At 42.8% G+C, this 25,092-nt stretch overlaps 1 protein-coding gene across 1 annotated transcript in view; it reads right to left on the bottom strand.

Moving 5' to 3' along the window:
• The window catches only part of IGFALS (insulin like growth factor binding protein acid labile subunit), a 44,093-nt gene that overhangs the window by 4,233 nt on the left and 14,768 nt on the right, over window positions 1–25,092 (bottom strand). The window lies entirely within an intron of this gene.

Raw genomic sequence — 25,092 nt, 5'->3', positions numbered from 1 at the left:
GGGATGACAGTAACAAAGCCCATCCCCACATATCTCTGCACCATTTCACCCTTCAACTTGCTCATGACCATAAACTTTGTCACAAAGTATCTCAGAATGGACAAACCTGTGCAGTAATAAAAAGTGGACTACAATCATAGGAAATACCATAAAGGGACCTGCACAGCTACTAAAAACTCCAAGCTCACTGAAAACCACCAACTGTGCGCAAACATCTCACACCTCTTCATCCACCGCAATGCTTAGCACGGAGCCCCTCATCTCGATAACCGATAACTGCACCTTGGTTGTCATTATATACGACATAGCAACAGTTCACACGGGAGGCCTTGCTGCCCACATACTCAAGCCTTTCAGTGGCTGACATAGGGGTAGTAAGTGCTTTATAAATGTTCCAAAACAATACAACGCAATGCAATATTTTACTGTGGGTCATTGCTGCATCATTATATTTATTTGGTATTGCATGAATTTGGCCCTGAAGGATATTTAGAAGAATTGAAATTACATGATTTATCTTCTGGAGCATAGCTAAAGAAACGTTAATAAATGAATAGTATTTTTGTTTTCCTTAGAGAGTGGTCAGCCACAGGGGTTGTATGACACTATACTGAGGTTGATAATATTAACATACACAAATATTGCACCCATTAAATCACCTACTACTAAGTTGCGAAAGTAAATATTTATTTACTGTTTGTTCATTCTGAATAAGTTTACCGAGACTTACTTTGTGATGCAGTCGTCAAGCCTGTGTTTTGGATCGGATGTTTTTGTCATGAAATAAAAGGCATTCGATATAGTGCGTTTATACTGTCACTGGACCAGAACTAAGGCTTGCTTTTATAAAAAAGGGCAGACTCTAGACAAAGGATGTGTTTACACCTGTTGAGCTAGACTCCTTCAGGGATGAACCACGAGCGATCTAGGTAGATAGGTTGGTTTGGTGGATTGTGTTATGGATATATTCGGTAGGGTGGAAACATCTAGTTGAAATTCTGGTTTATATATAGCATAGTTGGTTTTGGAGTCTCATCGCATACAGTACAGGCCGTGTATGGCACCATATCCAAAAAGTTTCAGAATCGGAATGACTGCTGATACCTACTCCATTCGCGTATTTTAAGATATGTGGAAATGTAGATTATCTGAATACACAAGAAATAGGCTCCTCCTAATTATATTTTTTACTCTGGCATGATATGCAAACATATTTTAGAGATAGAAAAGGGTTGTGAACAATGATAAGAAATAATAAGCACTGACAAAGCCAATAGGTCTGGCTTATTTTATGTAATATGTTATGTTGCAATGACTGTCATGATATTGTGTGTTGTAGTTTAATTCATTTACAGAAAGGACAAATGAAGGCACCTTTATGCTTAAACATTAAAGCCACTACCCAGATGCATGTGTGCACAATTGCCCAGATGCATGCGTGCATGCACACACGCACTTACACACACACACACACACACGTAGACACATCCAGACACTTGGAAAAGCAGATACATATCCACTCACAGACACGTGTAGGCATGTGTACAAATACACTTACATGCACACAATGACCGGTGTTGAAAACATTGTGCAAGTAAATGTATTTTTTAGGACTATGGCTCATAAAATATAACCTTATATCGGCTGTACATTGCAAGATAGACAATACTACAGTATGATTTTAATTCCCTTCAAAACCAGACAATGGTTGGGAAGTAAAAGAGTGATGATGTGTCAGAGGTGAGAAATGAATTTCCCACCAGCCCATTTGATTCACCCTGCTTACCTGAGCCAAAAGCCCTTACTCCTTCCCAGCAAAATTATCTGTCATCCTATCACCATCATCACCCTTACTCCATAGAGATAAAGTTTGAAATTGAGCCGCTGCAGCTGGATTCAGACTCTTATTCAAGCTGTTTCTTATATTTTTTTTGAGATGATGTGATTTGTGATGAGGGAGCCCCATTGACAGGTAACTTTGACAGTGCAGACAGATCTCTTCGGAAAAAGACAGAAGTAAAGCAGTTAACTTTATAGTATTCTGTAGTGTTGAACTGTTGGTCAGTTCAGCATGGACCGCTGTTGGACTCGTCAACATATAAACCTCATTATACTTTGTCTTGTACTGCCTCCTACAACAGAAAAAAGCTCATCACTTCTCAGGCAGATCCTCATCTGTAATGCATTAAGACATCCCAATATATCATCCTCAGGGCAGAGCTGGAAGCCTCTTCAGCGAATCCCTGTGCTTTGACAAATGAGGAGGTGGAAGTTGGATTGATGAGGGGGCATCAAGCTACCAAAGAAGAAATAGTGCCAAAGAGGCAATTACGAAAAGATGTCTCGATCTCTGGGCTTGGTGTAAGGGAGCATTGGGGTCTTTTTCTACAGCAAAAAATGATGGATCAGATTCCTCAACACTTTGCGCCGGGTTTGCATCACAAAAGTTAAGTAACATGGTGGAAAGTATTCATTTTTGGATACACTTTTCAGCTCAAAATATGTTTTGCGCTGGAAAGTATTGCTAAAGGAAGGCAAAGTTGTAATTTGTGCTACATTTCACAATTTTGTATTAAGGGGGCGTACCACGGGTAGTACATGGATTCTGATGCCACCACACATGGGTTATGATGCAAATCTTTATCTGCTAATATTGGAAGACAGAGATTTGCGTCAAACATTAAAGCATCCTTGAGGCAATATGCAGATGATACCATCTTTCTTGGTAAGACACTGTTAGGGTTAAGAACATTGCTAGCAGTTCTCCACCTATACAATCAAAACAAAGGGCTACTGAGAAAAATCAATGGTGAACTTTGGTCATAGGTAGATGAACCGAATGGCAAAATCGAAATTTGGTCATTGAAAGAAGGCCACAATACAACTATTTAAGAGTTTGTTTTGAAGAAAAGGGGAACAGCAAGAGATAGCATGACACCTTAAAATAAATTTACTTATGAACTAATTGTTTCAGAACCTTTGAATCTAGATTGCATTGCAAGAATCTGCATATCTTTGGTGTGGCATGACCCGCTGGCTCCTATGTTTTCGCAGTGGCTAGGGAGGCTGTTAGCTATCTTTAACCTGGAAAAGGGGGTGTACAAAAGATTGGGGTGGAGAGCAAGAAGATTATGCAAATGTATTTGGGCCACGATTTATAGGTGGAAGGAGGAAAGACCCGACAATAGATCCCAGCCAATTCCATAATGCTGTTTTCACGGTTTTAACATCTAGGATCCTAACAGATCGCTTTTTTTTTTAAATTAACTGTTGGTCTATTAACCTCTATTGTGAAATTACTATGTAATAGTTTTGGTAATCATCGCCTCTTTTCTTGGAAGTTATTTTATGGGGAACGCTGGTACTATGTTTTTACTATCTAGTATCATAACAAACTGCTGCTCTTAACCCCTTCTGCGCGGCGTGGATTTCCGCGCTGTGCTGAAGGTTCTGTGTGCGGGCGGGGCTATGACGGAGCAGTTCCGTCATGCACACAGCGCAACCGCCACGCATGACGGAACCGCTCCGTCATGCGCATCGAAAGGGTTAAGACACTGTTTTATTATCTTTTTAAGGAATCCTCATTATGTAATATGGTATGGTATTTATCATTCTCTTTTTTCTTTCTTTTTGGAAAGGCCTCATGAACTATCTATTTGTATATTTCACGATGTTGATGAAATAAAAAAATAAAAAAATATATTTATCTAGATTGTATTTCGGGACAGTCCTAGCTTTTATATCAACTAAACTGATGCTAGCATTGAAATATAGTCGTCCAACCTATTGTGGGATGTTTTTACCATGACTAAATTGTCGCTAAATTCTGTGATTTCTGTGTAATATTAAATCTTCCCCCATCCTGTGCACGGCAGGTCCGGACTGGCCATAGCAGGCACCGGGCATTTCCCCAGTGGGCCGGTAGGGTTGGGGACAATTTTGGACCGGTGGGGGCCGTTTTTGTTAGTGGGGGCCAGTTTTGCAGCCTGACGACCCCCCGCCGACCCCCACCCTGCCGGTCAGACCTAATTGCCAGGGCTGGTTTGCGAACCCAGTCCTGCCCTGGTGCATGGTGTAGCATCAGGTTGTAATTTAATTTTCAAAAACAAAGATTATGTGGCATGGGTGCTTTTCTTAAATATATTCTGCAGTTACATAATCTGTACTGGCAGGCTCTTAAAAAGCAATTATGTTAAAGCATTTCAACAGTGAATCTGACTATACAAATCTATGGGCTAAATTTTTGTCAACCTTTTTATTTGTGCTTATCTTTTATGGCTATTGATTAAACCTACCATCACCTGAGTTTATTAAATTAGTGGCCATAACTTGCCCAGTGTTTGAGTTTAGGGTTAAGACAGATTGGAGCTCAATTAAATTCTGGTATGCATTTCAACATTTGCTTTGTATGTGTACAGTTATTTTAGGAATGGCCTACACAGCGAATGCGATGTGTTGCGATACGTATTGTTTGCAATTCAGTGGGCTTATGACTCGCCCACAGTATACTATCAGTTGTCAATTTGCAGTCTTCTGATTTCCTAGCTCCCGTAGGTTTCCCTTCCTGTCTTGTGTTAGCTAAGCTAAGCTAAGCTAACCTAAAGCATGGACCCAATACATGTTCTTCCTCCTCTTTGTTCTTCCTCATCTTTTTTCAAAGCACTAATATTTTTTTATTTTAGAAACATTTCAGTTTTATTCCTGGACATACAATGTGCTTTGCTCCTTTTAACACAGGCATACAGTTTCTTTTAATTATGTTGCTTTCATCCTATCTGCTGTCTCTATTGATGCTTTCGTTACTTACACCCACAACTGTACTACTACTGTATGCCTCTCTACTCTATGCTACTCCACTCTATGCCACTCCACTCCGTACCACTCTACACCACTCCACTCGGCCACACCACTGTACACCACTCCACTCTACAATAGGCTACTTCACTCCACTCTCTGCCACTCCACTATATGCCCCTCCACTTCACTCTATGCCACTCCACTCTAGGCTATTCCACTCTACTCTACATCACTCCACTCTACTCTATGCCATTCTACACCATTCTATGCCACTCCACTCCACACAATGGCACGCAACACCACTCCACGCTAAGCTACTCTCCTCTAAGCCACTCTCCTCTACGTCACTCTACTCCACTCTATGCCACTCTACCCTATTCCACTCGACTCTACTCTACACCACTCCTCTCTATGGTACTCTACTCTATGCCACTCTACTGCACTCCACTGTACTCCACTCCACTCTATGGCCCTCTACTCTATGCCATTCCAATCTATGACACTCTACTCTGAGCCACTTCACTATATGCCACTTCATTCTACTCAACGCCACTCTACTCTAAGCGACCCCACTCTATGCCATTCCATGCCACTCCACTCTACTCTACGCACGAGGAGCAGGTCCTTGTACTAGCTCCCGCTCACAGTAGGCTACCCTCTGCTGTCTTTGGTTTGTGGCTTCTCTGCAGGTTTTCTGCCTTCTGGCTGCTCATTTTTCTGCCTACTTTTGCTCTCTATTTTTGCTTCTCTCTGTTCCTTCTGCCTGTTAATTTGCATTTTTTTGCTTGTTCCTATCCTTTTTTTTGGCCACTTTCTGGCCTTAACTTTTCCTCCTTCTGCTCGTATCTGCCCGTAATTTTTCCTCTTTCTGCTCATTTCTGTCCTTTATTTTTCCTCTTTCTACATGTTTCTGCCCATTATTGTTTCCTCCTGCTATTAGTTTCTGATCTGGCTCTTTGACAGAGATGTTGCATCCACAGTGCACAGATACCCCTAGGGGTGACAGTGCCGCGCTATGCAAATGCTGATTGATTGATTGATTGATACGCCACTGTACTCTAGGCCACTCCACTGTACTCCACGCTACTCCATTCTATACCACTCTACTCTAGACCACACTTCTATACTCCGCTACTCCACACAATTGCACTCTACCCACTTTATGGCATTTTACGCCACTCCACTCTACGGCCTTCTACTCCATGCCAATCTGTTCTATGCCACTCTATTCCACACCATGTCACTCTCCTCTGCCTCTCTATTCTATGCCACTGTACACCACTCCAATCTACTCTAAGCCCCTTTAGCCTACTCTACTTCATAGAAATCATCTCCAATCCACTCTACCCCACTCCCACTTTAATCTACACCACTCTACACCATTCTACACTATGTTATGCTACACCAATATAATCTATTCCATTCTTCTCTACACCACTATATGCCACTCCACTCCAGTCTATGCCACTCCATTCTACACGACTATCTGCTACTCCACTGCACACAATGGCACTCTACACCACTCCACTCTATGCCACTTTACTCAACACCACTCCACTCTACGTCACTCTACTCTACGCCACTCAATTTCACTCTACATCCCTACACACCACTCTAACCTACGCCACTGTAAACAACCACATTTGATGGCAGTCCAGTCTATGCCACTTTACTCCACTCTATTCTACACCACTCTATTCTATGCCTCTCTACTCTATTCTACTCCACTGTGCGCCATTCCACTCTACAGCACTCAACTCTACATCACTCCATTCCACTTCACTCTACACTACTCTATGCCATGCCACTCCGCTCCATGCCACTGTACTCCACTCTCCTCTCTATGCCACTCTCTAATATATCCCTAACATTTAGCAATGCTGAACAGCAGCCATGCTGCTGTACAACATGGCTAAAAGACATTGGCAAAGCCAATAGCTCTCACATAGACAAGACCTATTGGGTTTGCCAATGCTTGCTAGTATTAACAAACATCTTTTAAAACTTATTCCATTAATTTGGAGCTAAAACTTGTAGATTAGCCATATAATTTGTACTGTAACAGTAGCGATCAGAGAATGATCGCCTGTATCCTTATATTCACAGATATTGGTTGTGCATATCTTGCAAAATATTAAAAGTACTGAAAATTGCAAAAGGAAGTGGTCATATGTATTACTGATAATTGTTGTATTCGATTATTTTATCATGTGCTGAGATATCTCTTGTGGCATATTGTTGGTGACGATTTTAATTAATCAAGACAATGAAGTGATAATTAATTAATTCATTCTTTCACTTTTTGCCAGTCAGCATTTACTTAAGCACTTTGACAGCCAATCTCAAGAGTTGGCACCTTGGTTGCCTCAGAACACTACACACTTGACCCAATAGCAATCATTTTATCCTTGTGTTTGCTCCCTTTGTTTGCTCTTGTTTAACTATAACTTGATGCCATCCCATGCACTTCTTATTATGCCCTTTTATATGACATCACATATAGCATGTTAACTATAAGCATTTATAACAAGACCCATAACATCTGAATTGAAATTATTTACGGAAACACTGTGTATGGTATTGGGCCAAGTGATAGTTAACTTAGTGGTGCTAGCTAGTTGACAACACTGTGTATGGCTACTTCTAATACATTTTGGGTGGGGTGCAAATTATAACTTTAAGATATAACTATAAAGTTATAAGTATACGTTTTGATTGTCTAAGGTTTGTTTAGTCTAAGTTGTTTTTCCTTAGAAATAATAAATTACGTTTTCCTGACTATTACTAATCTTAAACCTTAGGTTTTTTTCATTGAATTTGTATGTTTGATTTTTTAAAACATTATAATGTTCTTTATTACAATATTACATTTTTATTTTTTTGTTACCACTGTACTTTTGCGGTAGGTCAAAGTTCATTATATATATAAATGTTAGCTTTGTTTCCGTGATCAATTTGCTTTCACTTGCGCCTCCTCAAAAATACTGCTGTACCTCTGTACATTTAAAAAAAGATATTTACACCAAATAATTATTTTGTATTTAAAAATATGGATTTAGGGTTTTAGGACTCCTTACATTTTTTAATCGTATATGTGTTTCTATTGTAACTGTAGCCTGTGTTTGTGAACCATATGGGTACCGCAAAAGTATCAAGCTACTACTGCAGTAGTGTATCTTTTGTTAAACAGCATTTAATTGGCTTAGAACTCTACAATTGTAGGAAGCAGGAAGTGTGTACCCCTTATTCTCTTTCCATTTGATATCTTCAAATGTGAACGTGCTGCTGCTTGCAACAGCGAAAATGTTCTGGTGAGAAGCCAGCTTGTAGTTTTTGGACAAGTGTAACGGCCCAAGAAGACAATCCTTCCTGCTGGAAAAAGTGGAACAGGAGGTGGAGCAGAGGATGCAAGAGGAGGAGCACAAGCGGTGAAGCAGAGCATGAAACTGAAGGATTCCATTGTATGGGATTTGTACACATTGCCACTTGGAGGGGAAAAGGAGAACTCCAAACCGGCAATCTATACAACAAAGGGGCATATCAGCAAGGGCCGGCGATAATTATCGCTCAGCGCGCTTAGCGCGAGGATAATTATCGCCGGCTAGTGCTGAATTTTATCGCTGAGATAACGTGCTATCAGCAACGCTTATCTCAAAAGCGATAAAATTCCAGGCGCAAGCTGTCAAATGTGGGATTATCACGGGAAATCCAGCGATAATCGCAAAACGTTTGGTGATACCTTGCTGATAGGGCAGGGCAGACTTAACCATGATATCCACCTTCCATTGGAAATCATGGTTAAGTCAACCTAAAAGGAGGCATAAGGAAAGTAGCGATAACCACGGTTAGCGCTACTTTTCTCATCGCTATGCTTTTTAGCGTGCCCATTGATAATTAGAGAAATGTCGGTTAACGACATTTCTCCAGTTATTTTGGGACGGAATGGCCACTTTGCATCTCATTAGAGATGCAAAGGTGGGCGTTGTTGTGACGGGCGCTAAGTCAGCAAAACACGCGATAGCGTGTCTTTGCTGATAAGGCGATGAAATTATCGCCGCTTTTCACCTGAAAACGGATGCAAAAGCGGCGATAATTTCATATCGCCGCCTTGATGATATGCCCCAAAGTTATTTCCCATGAGAATGTGAAACAGTACTCATTTGGTACCACGTGAATGAGAAAACACCTACAAGCAATACATTCCACCAGGTTGGAGCGTGCAGAAAAAAGGTGCCAGAAGGAGATCGAGGAGACATAACCAGGAAGATCGGCAGTGGCCACTTCTTCGGCTACAGCACCACCTTCAATATCTTCTGCGTCATCAGCACCTCCACCCCCCCCCCACTGCATCTGTCCCTCAATTTGCACCTCCTACTTCTTGTGCCCCATTAGCACCTCAACCAGTACATGGTGCATCTGCCCCTCCATCAGTACCTGCTCCTTGTACCATAGTGCCAATATATTTGTTGAGGCAGAAAAGAGAAATTATGGAGCAATATGGCAGTCCTGCGACATACTGCCTTCTCTGCCATACTGTCAATGTTATGGGAGAGTGAGATATGACCTTCCATCATGAGGCTGTCATGGGTCACCAGTGTCCTCCCCAACAGCCTTAGTTTTTTTGTTTTCCATTGCTTCCCTCCGGTTTACTGTTAAGACTTTTTTTATTGGTGGTCATGTTGACCTTGTAAAAATAAAAAATATTTTTTTTAAAGGAAGAAAAAAAAGTTATTTTTAAAACTAAACAAATAGAATGTCATAGAATGGAGTGGCATATAGTGGAGTGGCATGCCATACAGTGGAGTGGTGTAGAGTGAAGTGGAGTGCCGTAGAATGGAGCGGCGTGTCGTAGAGTGGAGTGGGTTTTGTAGAGTAGAGTGGAGTAGTGTAGAGTGGAGTAGCCTGCCTTAGAAAAGAGTAGAGTTGTGGGTCATACACTGGCATGTCATAGAGTGTCTTAGAGTGGTGTGTCGTAGAGTGGAGTGGCATGTCGTAGAGTGTAGTGGCGTGTCATATTGTGGAGTGGAATGTTATAGAGTAGAGTGGAGTGTTATAGAGGGGAGTGGCGTGGAGTTTCATTGAGTAGAGTGAAGTTTTGTAGAGTAGAGCGGGGTGGCGTGTCATAGACTGGCATTTCGTAGAGTGTCTTATAGTGGAGGGGCATGCCGGAGAGTAGAGTAGCATGTTGAAAAGTAGTGTTGCATGTCATAGAGTGAAGTGGTGTGTCATATTGTGGAGTGGCATGTTGTAGAGTGGAGTGGCATGCAGTATCATAGGGTAAAGTGAAGCGTTGTAGCGTAGAGTGAAGTGGCATGTCATAGAGTGGAGTGGCTTGTTGTGGGTGGAGTGGCATAGAGTTTTGTGGTGTAGAGTATCGGGCGAATAGTGTAGTGGGACAGAGTTGATTGGCGTAGAGTGGAGTGGTGTCATGTAGACTGGAGTGGAACTGAGTGAAGAGCATATCATAGAGTGGAGTTGAGTTGAGTTGAGTAGCATAGAGTGGGGGGGCATGTGGGACAGTGGAATGGTGGGGAGTGTTGTAGAGTGGATTGGAGTGTCCTTGAGTGGAGTGGCATATTGTAGAGTGGAGTAGTGTAGAGTAGAGCAGCGTGTCATAGAGTAGAGTGGAGTGACGTGTCATACAGTGGCATGACATAAAGTGTCAGAGTGGGGGGGTGTAGAGTGGAGGGGCATAGAGTGGTATGTCATAGAGTGGCTTGGAATTTCGTGCAGTGGAGTGGCATAGAGAGGAGTCATGGGTCATACAATGGAGTGGCATGGAGTGGAGTGGCAGAGAGTGGTGTACAATGAAGTTGCATGAAGTAGAGTGGAGCAGTATGTCATATAGTAGAGTGAAGCAAAATGGCATGGAGTGGCATAGCGGGAGTTGCGTAGAATGTCATGGTGTAGAGTGGAGTGATGCAGAGTGAAGTGGCATAGAGTGGAGTGGTTTAGTGTGGTGTATAGTGGAGTGCCGTGTCATAAAATATAGTGAAGTGGCGTAGAGTGGAGTGACGTGTCGTAGAGTAGAGTGGAGTGGTGTGTCGTACAGTAGCATGTTGTAGAGTGTCTTAGAGTGGGGTGGCATGGCTGAGAGCAGAGTGGCATTTTGTAGAGTGGAGTGGCGTGTTGTAGAGTGGATGATGTGTCGTTTAGGAGAGCGGCATGTTGTAGAGTGGCATAGAGTGGAGTGTCGTAGAGTGTTGTGATATAGAGTGTCTGACATAGAGTCTTGTGGCATAGGGTTGAGTGGTGTAGAGTGGAGTGGCATAGAGTGGAGTGGCATGTCATAGAGTGGAGAGGCATAGAGTGGAGTAACCTAGAGTGGAGTGGCATAGAGTGGAGTGGAGTGACAGGTTATAGAGTAGAGTTTAGTGGCACGTCATGCAGTGGCATGTCATAGAGTATCTGCAAGTGGAGGGGCATAGAGTGGCATAGAGTGGAGTGGCATGTGATAGAATGAAGTGGCCTATCGTAAGATGAAGTGGCCTGTCATTGTGTGGAGTGAAGTGGCGTGTCATAGAGTGGTGTGGCGTGTCATAGAGTAGAGTGGTATGAAGTGGCAAAGAGTGGAGTGGAGTGGCATAGAGAGGAGTGGCAGTTTGTAGAGTAGTGAGGAGTGGCTTGTCATACAGTGGCATGTCATAGAGTGTCTTAGAGTGGTGGAGCCAAGAGTGGATTGGCTTCCTGTAGAGTGGAGTGGGGTGTTGTAAAGTGGAGTGGCATTTGATAGAGTGGAGTGGTGTGTCATAGAGTGGAGTGGCATAGAGTAGAGTGGCATGGAGTGGCATAGAGTGTCATGACAGAGTGTCTCAGTGTCGTGTTGAGTGACGTAGAGTGGAAAGGCATAAAGTGAAATGGCGTGGCATAGAGTGGAGTGGAGCGGCATGTCGCAGGGTGTCTTTTGTCTTATATAATTTTTTGTTTTAGATTTCAAAAGATACTGCTGTACTTTCTAAATAATTTCACAAAAGTACTGCAGTACATCGTTAACTTTTCTTAAAGATATGCGGATCAATAAAAATAATTTTCCTTAACTCTACAGACTTTTCTAAACTGCCTCATTTCTTCATATGCATTACAAAAAGAGCAGTAAGCTATATTTCACTTAAAAACACAGAACAAAAAGAAAGTTTGGTCTAAACAATATGGCTGTCTTTCTTTTTGCAAGGGCGTTGATCAACCAATAATATTGTGTTTCATCATTGCCATGTACTGCGGAATAATTCGGTGGTACTGCAATATACAGCAGCCAAATATATCACTACATTGTAATCCCTTATTGCTTCAAAACAACTGAACAAGTTCAGATCAAATAACAGAGAGTATCTTCTCCACACCATAATCTATGTTCCTGCCAAATTTCATCTTACCCAGTGCAGCCATTTTGCTGCTACGTCTGTCTAAAAAGTCAATGGAAAATGCACTGGTGGAAAAACCCTTTTTTCTTTGCACCCCCCTTAACTAATCACCAATAACAGGTCTGCAAGGTTTTGTTAAGAATCATCAAAGGTGACAAAACCAACCGAAAATCTGAGGAATTCTTATCTCTCGGAATTCTAAGTTTAATGACAGAGCCACTCTGCCATGCAGAGTCACCATGCACTGTATTCTCACAAAAGATGTGATGTCTGATGTCATACTTATTATTGTAAATACTAATATTTTAACTAGTATAAGTAATATAATATAAAAGGGCCTTAATCACAAAGGCAAACTTACACTTTTGTTTAAGTTTACAATTGTTTGCTATTCACAAAGGGATTTATAAGTATTATCTTTATGAGTGTGGAGTCTTCACACATAAAAAGATAGGTCTTTTTATGTGCAGAGACTCCGCACTTGTAAAGATGTTACTCGGAAATCCCTTTCCAAATAGAAAACAATCATAATCTTACACAAAGTTGTAAGTTCACCTTTGTGAATCAGGCCCAAAGTTTCATAAGCACCGCATGGAGAAATATTGAGTTATAGTTCATGTAGTAAGGCTATTGAGTTGAATACACTGTGTATGAAGATGCACAAGCTTTAATAATTTGAAGGCTTTGCGTAAATTATAAATTAAAGGAATAAGTTTATGTTTACAATTTTACATTTTTGTGTAAATTAATTTGGTTTGTAGTGATGAGGGATGTATAAATTTAAGGTATAACCTTATAATCTGTAATATTTGTGTATTTCAAGTTTAGTTTCTATAGAAAGAATAAGTAAAGTTTTCCTAACTAGAACCAAAGTTTACCTTTGTTTTTTTCTTTGAAATAAAGGAAGAAAAATTGTATATAACTTGCATACCAATCTGGGGCCCACTGAGGGATATACATGTGCTTTAAAGAAATGAATGTGCACGCAGGACTTACTAAAAGTTGAATTTGGCTCTGAATGGGACCACAAGTCCCAGAATGCAGTAATTGAAAATTGCACTCATCAAGGCCCACTGGGGGGTCAAGCATTTAGGTAATTAACTATTTAATCAGAGCTTTCTGCAAGACATTCAAAGCTGCCTATGAGGAAGAGGTTTTTTGCCTTGAAACGCGTCAGGCTGAATGAATTATTCTGGATTGTACATGCAAGTTTTCTTTTTGAAAAGTAAACCGGATGGTGACATTTCCTGTTGTGTGCGTCCCTGAGCTCTCGGGAAATTTGTTGGAACATATTTATATTTATATATATATATATTCCATCCATTACTCATTCAAAATAAAACAGGCTCCGACACAGCAGAGGATCAAACCATGATGTTTATTCCAGTAAAACAGCCAATGTGATGCGTTTCGGCCGAGACACCGGCCTTTCTCACACATAACAGATGCCATATATACCATAATTCTAAGGCCTTATTTAAAAAAACAAGCTTCTTGCTTGCCAGTATTTAAAAAATATATAGAATGGAGAAATAATGTAAAACATTAAAGGGCAATTTGTAAAAAATACATTAGGAACCTGTTCTTAAAGAAAGTCACAAAAGGTCTATGACCGTGCGCTGATTCAGATTTATACTTTATGAAATTCACAAGAGTTTACACGTAGGCATAGAAACCACAAGTGAAAGACTATAAAGTGCAAATTAATTTGTAAGACCATTTTCCGTTTGATCCAGTGCGAAGATATTTCCTTTCATGTAAAACTATGTTGTCTACACCACCACCTTATTTTTTGGAGGATTGGTCCTGTCCATCTTGGCAAACATTTTAGTCCTCATCTTGTCAGTAGTAAATTTCCAACCCATTCCAGCATGGGAATGGATTGGAGAGGAGTTGATGAATGCCCCTAAACATAAGATTTTTTGTGTGTGCACCAACTCGCAGGGAATTCCAGCCCTGTAACTACTACATTACTCCTGTTTCTAGCCCCAGTGAGTAGATTTGCTCACAAGAACATCTTCAGGCATGCATATCAATTTATGAGTCGAAAGCCAACTTTTTTCAGGTATAAGCCAAGCTTACATTTAAATATAGCTTTGAGAATAGGGCCTATATTGTGTTGCAAAGTTCATCTTGTAAAATGTAGGCAGTAATTAATCTAGCGCTGGGTATATGCTCACAATTAGCTGAAAAAGAGAACTAGGGTACAGTGACATTAACTGTTTTGCTCAACAGTTAGCATTTGTATCTCTTTCACTCTATTGCTAACCTATTGTGTTCTATCCATGCATCCCAAATATTGTGTAGTTTATTTGGGCAGCCTTGCCTGTGTATACTGACTTTTCCCCTTCCATGCACCAGTCAGTGTTGTTTTTCCATTCTGTAATGGGGAGGGGTTGTGGGCTGACGCACTATACCTTTTAGCTTATATAAGGCCAATATGTAAATACAGATTTTATTATCTACTCATTGTTTGTCAGCCACAGGTCTCCAGGATAATGGTGCCCAGGTTTAGATGTAGTGCAAGGCCCAGTTTTATATTCCAAGATTCTACAGGACCCTTGGCCAGTATTGCCTTATTGAATGCCGCTGCCATATTGTGTGCACGTATGTATCTCCCTCTCCGTAACCCCTCAGACAAGTATCACTGTCCTTCTGAATTTATGCAGGTCGGCTGTGGTGTAACATCTTGTGAAAGATTTCAACTATACCAGTCAGAATCCCGGGCAAACTAAGACTTCCTTGGGGTGCATAGGCACCCGTTTCCATCATTCGTCCTCCAGTGTGCCTATGTCAGTCTCCCAAAGTGATTTCAGATCAGTTTGCTCTATTTGTGTGTTGTTCTTTGGTGTATTAAATATTAGAGAGATCGCCTTCAGAGTAATCTTTCCATCTAGGGTCACCCTTCCAATGGCGCTTCTTCGAGGATCTTTGCCTCTCTGCTGATGTGAGACCATATAGTGAGTCTAAATTGTGCATATTTAACTAGGTAGGAGCACCTAGTAGGAATTCTGATTGCAATTGTGAGAAGAGTTTAATGTCAGTACCATCCCATACTTCAGCTAATGCTAATATTCCTATGTCCTCCCTCCACTTAACCTTTCCAAGATGTATCGAGATGTATCGGCCCTGGCAGCGGTTTCCAGCCCATAATAGAGCCCTGAGTGTGTGTTGACCTTTGTACCATGTGTTTGTCTTTGTTTTTGATCCTATGTGGTAGGTGTTTCCATGTTGCATCTGATAACCGGGGTACAGCTATTGTGTACTGGTATGCAGCACTTAGCTGTGTGATAAATGAAGATATGTGAAAGATGGAAGTTCAGTCTATAGTTTATAGTGTGCTGGTACCAGAGGTCCCCTTTGTTTGTTTTGCTTGTACAGCCCACTTGCAAGTCACTGTATGTGTAATCCATTCTGGGGTGTTATGCACCTGGGCAGCCATGATTGGGATGGAGGAGACAGAGATCTACCAGGATTGACTGGATTCCAGTCATCCTTTGTGAATGTCAGTAGATGTCAAGAGGGGGTCATTGAATGTATTTGGCAAGAACTTGCAGGGAAGACTATGTTAGAGTCCTCCACTTGCCAGCAGAGAATAGCAGATATATTAAGTTATTGCATGCTTGTCTGGATGGTAGGTAAGTGGGGATGGCTGACTTTGTGGGCTGATAGCATATCAGATTATAGACACAATCTGTAGTAGCTCTGTCCTAGTAAGGTATGGAGAGCCAAGCGTCCTATGTTTATCATTAGTAGCCTATATTGCGTTACAATCGGCTGCAGGATCGCTGAATGAATGATGGAGTATCAGAGGTGGTAAGGGAACTTTCCTATTATGTTACTGATTGCTATATAGCGCATGTACACCGGATTGCTTTCTTGGGGCTGGGTAACAGAAGCAAACACACTGCTCAGGCAATTAATCATAGGCTTGACTGAAGAGTCAAGTCTTCAGGAGTTGCCGAATCTCATATAGCTGGGGTGGATCTGAACTCAAGAAGAAGGGAGTTTCAGTTGCGGGGATCAAGCACAGAAAATCTGGAGCCCCCTAGTTTCTTCATTTTGAATGTGGGGATTGTAAGGAGATTCCTGGTCTCAGGAAGCACTTTATTATGCAATTAATTAACCAAGAAAGATGGTTCCTCCAAGGATTTGTTAGCATAGATTGTGTGGTGTTCTGCTTTATGCCAAAATGTTTAACTTGCGAATGGCCAGGTTTTCCCTTTTCATCTGAACTTGAAATGTTCCTGAACGCAGTGCATTTTTGCAAGTAAGGAGTTCCAGAGTTTGACTGCTTGAACTGAGAAAGGAGATCCTCCTATGGTTTCTTAATGTACGTTGTTATGGAAATAACAAAGCTCAAGTCTAGAATGCAATGTCCTGTTCTGCCTGCATTGTTTTTTATCTTGCAGGTACAGTGGTCCTTTTCCTTGGGAAGCTCTGTGGATGAAGCAGACAGTCTTAGACATTGATCAACATAGTACTGGTAAAAAGTGGAGTGCTTGTAGGATAAAATGACGTGTTTTCTGGGGTGGAGGCGGAACAGAAGTCTGGCTGCTGCGTTCTGTATTTCTTGAGGTTCGCATATGATGAAACAGGGTGCTCCAAGGCACAGACTACTTACATAGTTGGATTTGGAAGTCCCCATCGTGAGTTTTGGCTTGTAGTTTTGTTGGTATCCAAGCTATGGGAAGAGGCATCAAAATCAAAATATTTTTATTGTGCAGAAATCACTCTTATGGAGATAGGTATAGATCTGAGTCAATGATTAGCCATAGGTTCCTCCTCTCCCTTGACATATTTAGTGGGACCTCTAGTTCACTGGGCCATATGGCTATGGGTTTAAGTTGGTACCATCGTCCACAGGTCATGGTCTTTGTCTTCGCTGTGTCAGGTGTAGATCTGTGGAGATCTTCTTGCCGATCCAGTATAAAGATATTTGTGTATCATCATCATAGTTGTAGCATGTAAGGTTAAATTATGTAATTAGGTCTTGTAAGGATGCCAGGTAGATGCTGAATAAGAGAGTGGACATGATGAATCCTTGTGGAATGTTGCAATATAGCGTCTGAGGTGTGGAAAGGTGGAAAAGGAAGACCATGCTTTTTCTGTTGTTAACATAAAGGATTAATCTATTCACTGGCACTTTCTCGTATTCTGAGGTGGAAACACGTTTTAAAGGCTACCAATAAGTCAAAAGTAGAAAATGTGGCAACTTCTAACATAAACAGAGTTGTGGTCTGTTCAGAGTCTGGTATAATCAGCAAGGTGGCATAATCAGAGCCTAGAACCCAAACCCTGACATAACATCAGCCCTGGCTTAACCAGAGAAGATATTATATCTGCTTAGATGTAATGAGAACATTGTCATAATTTTCCACCTCACTACAAAGCAACAAATTGGACAGGTACATTTTTATACAGGGCAGGTGGATTTCTGAAGCATTCCATGCCTTTGACAAGGAAATTGTGGTCAGTCGGCAGCCGTTCCTCGGGACTTTCAAGATGGTTGACGCCTTTGACCCAGGTGAGAAGAGCTAGACCATTCCAGCCGCTTGGGGAGACGTCACATGGTCTCCCAAGCACATCCTCGTCACAAAAAGAGGACAGCAGGGTTTCGAGGTGTTGAGCGGTGCTACGGAGTAGGAAGATCCTTAAAGGTGTACAACAGGTGTGACGATGCTAGACGAAGACTGTCAGGATGTGAGGAAGAGATGAGACAACGAGGATATGAGTACCGTGGGGGCAGAGGGAGAAATGCCGAGGATTGAAGGCCCCAAACACGAAGAGGAGGACGAACGCTCTACAAGCAGTGACTTCAGGTTCAGTGGTCCCAGAGAGGAGGCGGACGCTGTGAGTTCTGACGCCACAGCCCTGGAGGGCAATGGTCCCAGCTCCAGGCACGTCCCAGCAATATGTTATTTTGCATTGCGGAGGTGGTGGGTTGACGTGCGGGAACTTTAGATGAGTCACTTGGGGAAGGGCAATTGCGCCTAAAACCACAGGCACCACCTGGTTCACGAGCACAGTGATTGGCACAATAAGAGAGAGCACAAGCACTGTAGTCTATATCATGGACCCATTGCTATATGGTTTATTTGAGGGCCACGCTATGCCTGAACTCTGGGCTCAAAGAGGAGTTAGAGAAGATGGGGAGATGTGGAAAGGGAGCCTGGAGCCATACCAATGGCAGAAGGAGAAGAGGAAATCCCTCATTGGACTCAAATCTTTTGTAGAGACCCATCAGTTAACATCCAAAGGCTGGTTCAGTACTCACATAATAAAGGATGAAACATTACCTACGACTGGGCATGCACTTCCGGGAGTAGGCAGAGTGACCACATAGACACTGTATAAATTCCACACCTCATACCGACTGTTGGTGCAGCAGATGCAGAAAAGCCCTGAGGTGTAAGGGGCACAGAATCTTACTCAATCTCATCCCTTTTCTTCTCACCTACGGTTTTGGACACTCATTTAACATTCTTGTATTAGAACTCATGGCACTCTTGCTGAACCAATGCACAGGCAAATGGATGATCACACACACAAGCAACTCTTAAATTGTTCTCCTGTTTCTTTGCTGATATACACACATTACCTCCTCGTTAGTCTTCCTCGCCACATGACTAACAAAGTAGGTGAGCTTCAGCTCCACACCAGAACCCTCCAAAGCAAAAAAGTCAGCCTCCCATGTCTCCCATCCCTTCCAATATGGCCGACCCATTACACCCATGACCCCTATAAGAGGCGGGCCGGCACAACCCATCAGTTTTTCTCCTGCCTAGGTCACCAGGGGCTTGCTGGGCCTACGGCCCTGCCCCCATGAGTGCTTCAGTTCTTTTCTGTCTCAGTTGTTGAGGTGGGTCTTTTGTTAGGCTCTGTCTAACTTCTTGTCCTGGCCTGGAAGGGGCGTTTGTCCTCTGGGTGGTGCTCGCCTGGGTGCTTCTCCATTTGCGTCTTCTGCTGCGGTTGTTGGACTTGGGAGCTGTTGCTCTATGGTCCGTGTTGTGCCTCGGTTGGCGCGGGTTTTGTGTCCTGCCCCTGCCTTCTGGTTTTTGTTTCCAGCAGTGCTTTTGGGCTCAGTGGACTCATGCGCCCGCTACAGGTGCCTGTGTTTGGCCTCAGGGTCACAGGTTCTGATCCCGGCGGGTTCACTCTGCTTTTCATCCAGCTGCGGTCGATAATATGGGTACCAATGAGTTGGGTTCCAATCTAACATCTGTTATTCAGCACCAAGTTGCCCCGTCAGGGGTGAACGTGCGTTTTACGAATACACATGTTCTGTTATTGTCTGGGGGTGCTGGGATTCCCGGTTCTCCTCTCCCGGGCGGTGGGCCTTGCGCTTCCGGTGTGGATTTTGTATCCTCTTCTTCTTTGTCCCTGGTTTTGGGATCCTGGGGCCTACTGGCTCGGGGGCTCCCTGGGAGTATTGACATAGCTCGGGCTTGTTTTCACCCTGCTCTTCCGTCCTTCTCACCTTTGGTGTGTTTCTGCCTGTGGCTTTTCTCCTCCCTATGCGCTCCTGTTACTGTTGGTTTTTGGAACGTTCCTGGGACGGTTTGCTTGGTCCCGGTGCGGGTGGTCTCGCGCCTCCGTGCTGCGTCCCCTTCCTGCCGGGCTTTATGTGCTTTCTTCTACATGGGGGGCCTCTGGTCCTTCGCTTCCGTTCTGGTGGCTTGGCCTTGGGCCTCGTCTTTTCCGCTCTTCGGGCTCCGTGAGCGGTCTTATGGGTTTTCCACTTTTCGCTGTTGACCGGTTGGATTCTCTTGGTGGCCAGGTTTCTTCGGTGTCGTTTCCGGCGCCTTCCTGAGTCTGTTTTGCCTTGTGCCGGCCTGGGTTCTCTCCTTGGTGTCATGTCCCTTCCGAGGGGTCCTTTGTGCGACTTTGTTCCGTGTTTTAGTTGTTCGGTTGGCGTGCTGGGTTCCTTTTGCACCCCTATCCATTCTTGCAGCTCCTGCCGGTCTGTTTGATTGGGTCTGGTTCCGCTGCCCCATTCCTGTGGTGGTTTCGGCTCTCTCGTGGTTGGTGGTCTACCGTGCGGTGTTGCGGTGTTTGTCTGGGCTTTTGCTCCCCTCTCGCTTTTGGCTGTCCGTTGGGCAGTCTTGGTGTGTTTGGACCGGCTTGCTGCTTTCTGATTGGTGCCTGTTTTCTGTAGCTTTTGGTTCCATGTGGTCTGGTTCCGTGCCTTTTCTGTCCTCCTTCGGCCTTTGGTTGGGCAGTTTTCTGGTGGCACTTCTTGTTTCGGGGTCCAGGTTTTCAGCACTTCCGGTGTTTTTCTGTCCGGGGCTGGTTCTTCCTGCTCGTGGTTGCCTCTCTCTTGGGTGATTTTTTCCACTCGTTTGGTCTGTTGGGTTTGCCCTCTCTCGTGGGTTTCCCATTCTGGTCCGTTGATTTCTTGTGAGTTTCCATGAAGCCGCTTGGCTTTGGTATATGCTCACTTTGTTAGTCATGTAGCGAAGAAGACTAACGAGGAGGTAATGCCCCGATTACTTACCGGTAATCTTCGTTACTCCGAGTATAGTCTTCCTCGCCACATGAGATCCCATCCCTCCCTCCCTGTCTGGCTATCGGCTTCATGTTTGTGCTTGGTAGTTTCAGGCTGATGGGTTGGGCCGGCCCGCCTCTTATAGAGGTCATGGGTGTAATGGGTCGGCCATATTGGGAAGGGATGGGAGGCATGGGAGGCTGACTTTTTTGCTTTGGGGGGTTCTGGTGTGGATCTGAAGCTCACTTACTTTGTTAGTCATGTGGCGAGGAAGACTATACTCGGAGTAATGAAGATTACCGGTAAGTAATCATGGCATTAATTCAGATGGAGACCTAAAACACCATCGACACTCTTGATGACAGCAGCCTTAGAGGCATGTAAATCCTACCCATACGTAGAACTCCTGAGGGTATTTCTAAAAAACAACCTTTTCATTCTTATGTACACTGACATAAAAATTCCCCCTCAAAGCAATGCCCCAAGATGCAATCACATGGGGAGGTAAGTTATTTACAGCCATATTGAGACGTAAATGGGTGATAGTTCTGGGTGTCTTCACCTTCTGTTTTATTGTATTGCTAAATGTTTCTTTAGAGGTTTTGTTTACTTGTAACAGCTGTCACATACCAGTTGCAAGGCACACAATCAGCCATTAGTATGAATGCTGCTAGTGGCATTCATTTATGCCAAACATTTTGGAGATATGAAAATAAAGTACCAGGTTGAGATATTTGCAATGGTAGGCTTTGTAACTGGCCAAGCCAGACAGATATAGAAGGATTATGCAGCATGAATGGAGCTCAGACTTTGCACTGCATTGATATGGTATCTTCTGTTTTTATTGGTGAAGCTGGTAGGAAAGTTGTTCTGCCTTAAAAACATATTGCCAATGATGACACTGCTTTTAATAGGCAGTCTATACAAACTTACATGCCTTCAATGTCTTAGGATAACAAGTCAGCATCTTCTATCCCTTGACCTATTACGGTTTTAAGCTAATTAACCTGTTTTATAGCCATGCTTATTGAAATGGTTAAACAACACGTGTGCAGTGTTTTCTTTTTTTATCTACTTATCAATATTCTTGTAAAATGTCAAATGTATTTTATTCCTTCGGAAGTAGCAAAATGAAAATAAGGGAAATGGTCAACATAATGGCTCTTGAAACACATTTTTTTTAACTGAATTATAGACCTGTAGGCACCAAAAAATCTTGGAGCAATTCAAAGGAGCACAGCAAAATTAAGTCGAATTATAAACTTCACAAAGACGAAAGCTATATATTTGTATTGCCCCCCCCCCCCCCCCCTTCAGTGCAACGTTGCAGGTGAGCCACGGCGTGTGTGAGACGTTGAGCCAATTCTGGCTGTTTAACAAAGAGAACTTTGTATTCTGGGACATATAGTTTTGATTTGACTGTTATAAGTATAGGCTTAAATTCCCCAACATGCAAAATAACGCAAGCTAAATGTCATGGACAGGCTGAAGATTCTCAGAAGGCTTGAGGCCAGTTGGGTGCATAACAGGCATGCAGGTATGTGAGATGTGCATGTCTGCATTTGTGGCTTTGTGTGCGGTTTGTGTGCATGAGTACCTGTACAAAATTTGTAATTCAAAATATGGTATGAACTATCAAAAAATGTATAGCCGTTTGAAGAAATGACTCAAAACAAATCAGAGAAAGGCTGGAAATGTCTTCTTTGTGCTCCAAAATGCTCTGAGGCTCACATGTTTCAAGCATCTGGCCCTCATTTTACAAGACCTGGAACTCAAAGCAAAAAGAGGACTGGATGAGCTACTAAAATCTACCATGTAGCATATGAGATATTGCAGACAAACTTTGTGTTCACCTTCTGCATGTCAGCTATTCACATCTATTGCACATCTCCATGTGTTCCATGGAAGGCACCATTGACTGCTCCCTGGAGAGTATCACCCATAACATCTGTGATGGGCACCACCTTGTGCTACCCTGTAGCACATCAGCTTGTAATCCTATGTTAGATATTGACCTGTACTCCATTGGTGCACATTCGCCTGTGCTCCAATGATACGCACTGCAGGCTGTCACCTAGTGCACATCATTCCATGCTTTGCTTATGTACACCTCCCTGTGTCCACCATTGGAGAGGGAGGTATATAGCCATTTGTTTGCAAGGGTGCCTGTATGTTTGCCAGCCACTGTTCCACGTAATCCAAAAACATCTGTATAGTGCCTATATCACCGATATAAAGGTGCTATCACTCCCAAAGCCAGTCTATGTATTAGGTAAGGAACAGGCGTTTGCTATGGCCTTTGTTTAAGTAACACAGGTTGTTAAGTTTGCACTGCGACCTTGTCTCCCACGCTTACTACACTTCAGCAGTTGGTCACAGTGGTGGCACATGATTGGATGGAGTGGGCACGTTCTCAATGAGACTCAGAGTCACTGAGTCTGACTTAGTCACAAAGCAGTGCCAGCCAAGCCCAGCTCCAGCACAAAGAAAGGCTTTCACCTATAAGACTACATGGAGCCAAGAACAGGGGATGTGGGATCTGTTGTGAGCCCTGAGAACTGGCTGAATGAGCAGGTTGAAGATCTCTGTGGTGTGCGGACAGGAGAGAGGGTGTGGGTGTAGGAGAGTACGTTAAGGATGCCAAAGAAGATGTCGAAACTGGTGGGAAACTACACCTCAGTGGTCAGTGGATTCATCGATTGGGAACATGGAGACTGATGAGAGGCTGCACTGATTGGGACAGAGAGTACGGAAATCCCCTTAAACAGCTTGTACTGCCACAGTTTCTGGAGGATCAAATCCGGTCTACAACACTGCATGTAAAAATTTAAAACATGTATGAGTATTATTTTACAGCAGGAACATACAGGAAGAAGTATGTTTGCAAGCAATGCCATTGAACGCAGAGCACGCGAGTGCCTCGGCCCAGGGTCTTCCAGCCCCATGGTGTCAATCATTCAATTCAATTCAATTCATGTTTTATTTCCATTATAATTTCAAATCATAAAAGCGTACAGCAATACAATCATTCAATTATACCACTCCTAAAAACCTAATTATCTACAAGTTAAATGAGATTAAAAAGGAACAACTGTTTAAAAAGACGAATAAAGCAAACAAGTGCATGTCCACAATGACATATCAATCTAAGAACTTATTTGACAATAGATTTCAAATAATTTGCTAGTAGAAAAACCAAATACTCCCCCTCCAGCAACTGTAAAAATAGTAAAGCTGGGCGACATTGTCTAAGACCAATTCGCCTCAAAAACGGAATTAGCCATTTTTTCCTTAAATCCATATAAAATTTACAAAAAAGGATGGTATGCAAAGTCGATTGTTGGGAAATTTGGTCGCAAGGACAAAAAGGGAGATATTTAGCCCAATTGTTACGTACAGGGAATGTGACCATTCGGTGGAAAAAATTCATTCTGAATCTTACCAATAGGTAACGCTCATAGCTTGTGGTATTAAAAGTGAGGTACGGCTGTAGTGTGGGCACCAACTGAATTAATAACGAATGGGTGGCAGAAGGTTTAACGATTTCATTCGTCAGTCTTAGTGCCTCCAGATGGGCGAGGGCTTTGTTTTTTAGAGTCTTCCTCGTGACCTCACATATAGAGGAAGGATTATAGTAATATGTGTCCCAGCCCAAATCATGGAGAAAACTTGCAATATACGAAAGCCACCTAGACCTATGAACGTTATCCATTGAAAGGCAGTCAGACAAAATGGACTGAGTAAGGGTTGCCTTGTCAGAGGTCCAGATCTTACGCCATAATAAGAGTGGTTCAACTTTGGCTTGGTCCGACACATGAACAAGGCCCAACTCTAAGTGGCAGGCAAAAGTACCCGCACTCCCTGGCACTGCAAGGATGTATCGCAAGAACGAGTTTTCCACTTTCTGAATACAGTCTGTGTTCACAAAACCCCAAAGACCCGCCCCATACAAAACCACAGATAGACATTTTGCTTTATAGATCGTGATAATTTCCGCGGGAGCTCTATTTCCCAGCTTCCTGGTGAAATTAATAAGGGCTGTAGTTGTTTTTAAAAATAAAAGATTTCTCGTTTCTACAGCCGATTTCCAGGATAATTTATGATCCATAATAATGCCTAGATAAGGATATTTTTCTGTGGTGGCTATTTTTTTTTTTAACCAAATAGATACCCCTCATTTTGATGGTACTTTTTCGGCCAGGACATGCCCTCATTACAAACATTTTGGTAACATTTATCTTGAGGTCAAGGCCCGCCATAAATGTGGAGTATCTATTCAAGCTCTTTTGTAGTTCACGGGGAGTACGGGCTAAAATCACAGTATCGTCAGCATAAAAAAGTGCTGGTATAGGGCGTTTGTTCACCATAGGGAGGTCCTGGGATCCCTTAATCATCTCTTTCTCCAGACCATTTGTGTACAGTGTAAACAAAAAAGGGGCCAGGACA

This window comes from Triturus cristatus, chromosome 10 (genome assembly GCF_964204655.1).
Source record: "Triturus cristatus chromosome 10, aTriCri1.1, whole genome shotgun sequence".
In the NCBI taxonomy this organism is placed as follows: domain Eukaryota; kingdom Metazoa; phylum Chordata; class Amphibia; order Caudata; family Salamandridae; genus Triturus; species Triturus cristatus.
The sequence above is the reverse complement of the archived record's forward strand: the minus strand, read 5'-3'. Positions and strand labels throughout refer to the sequence as shown.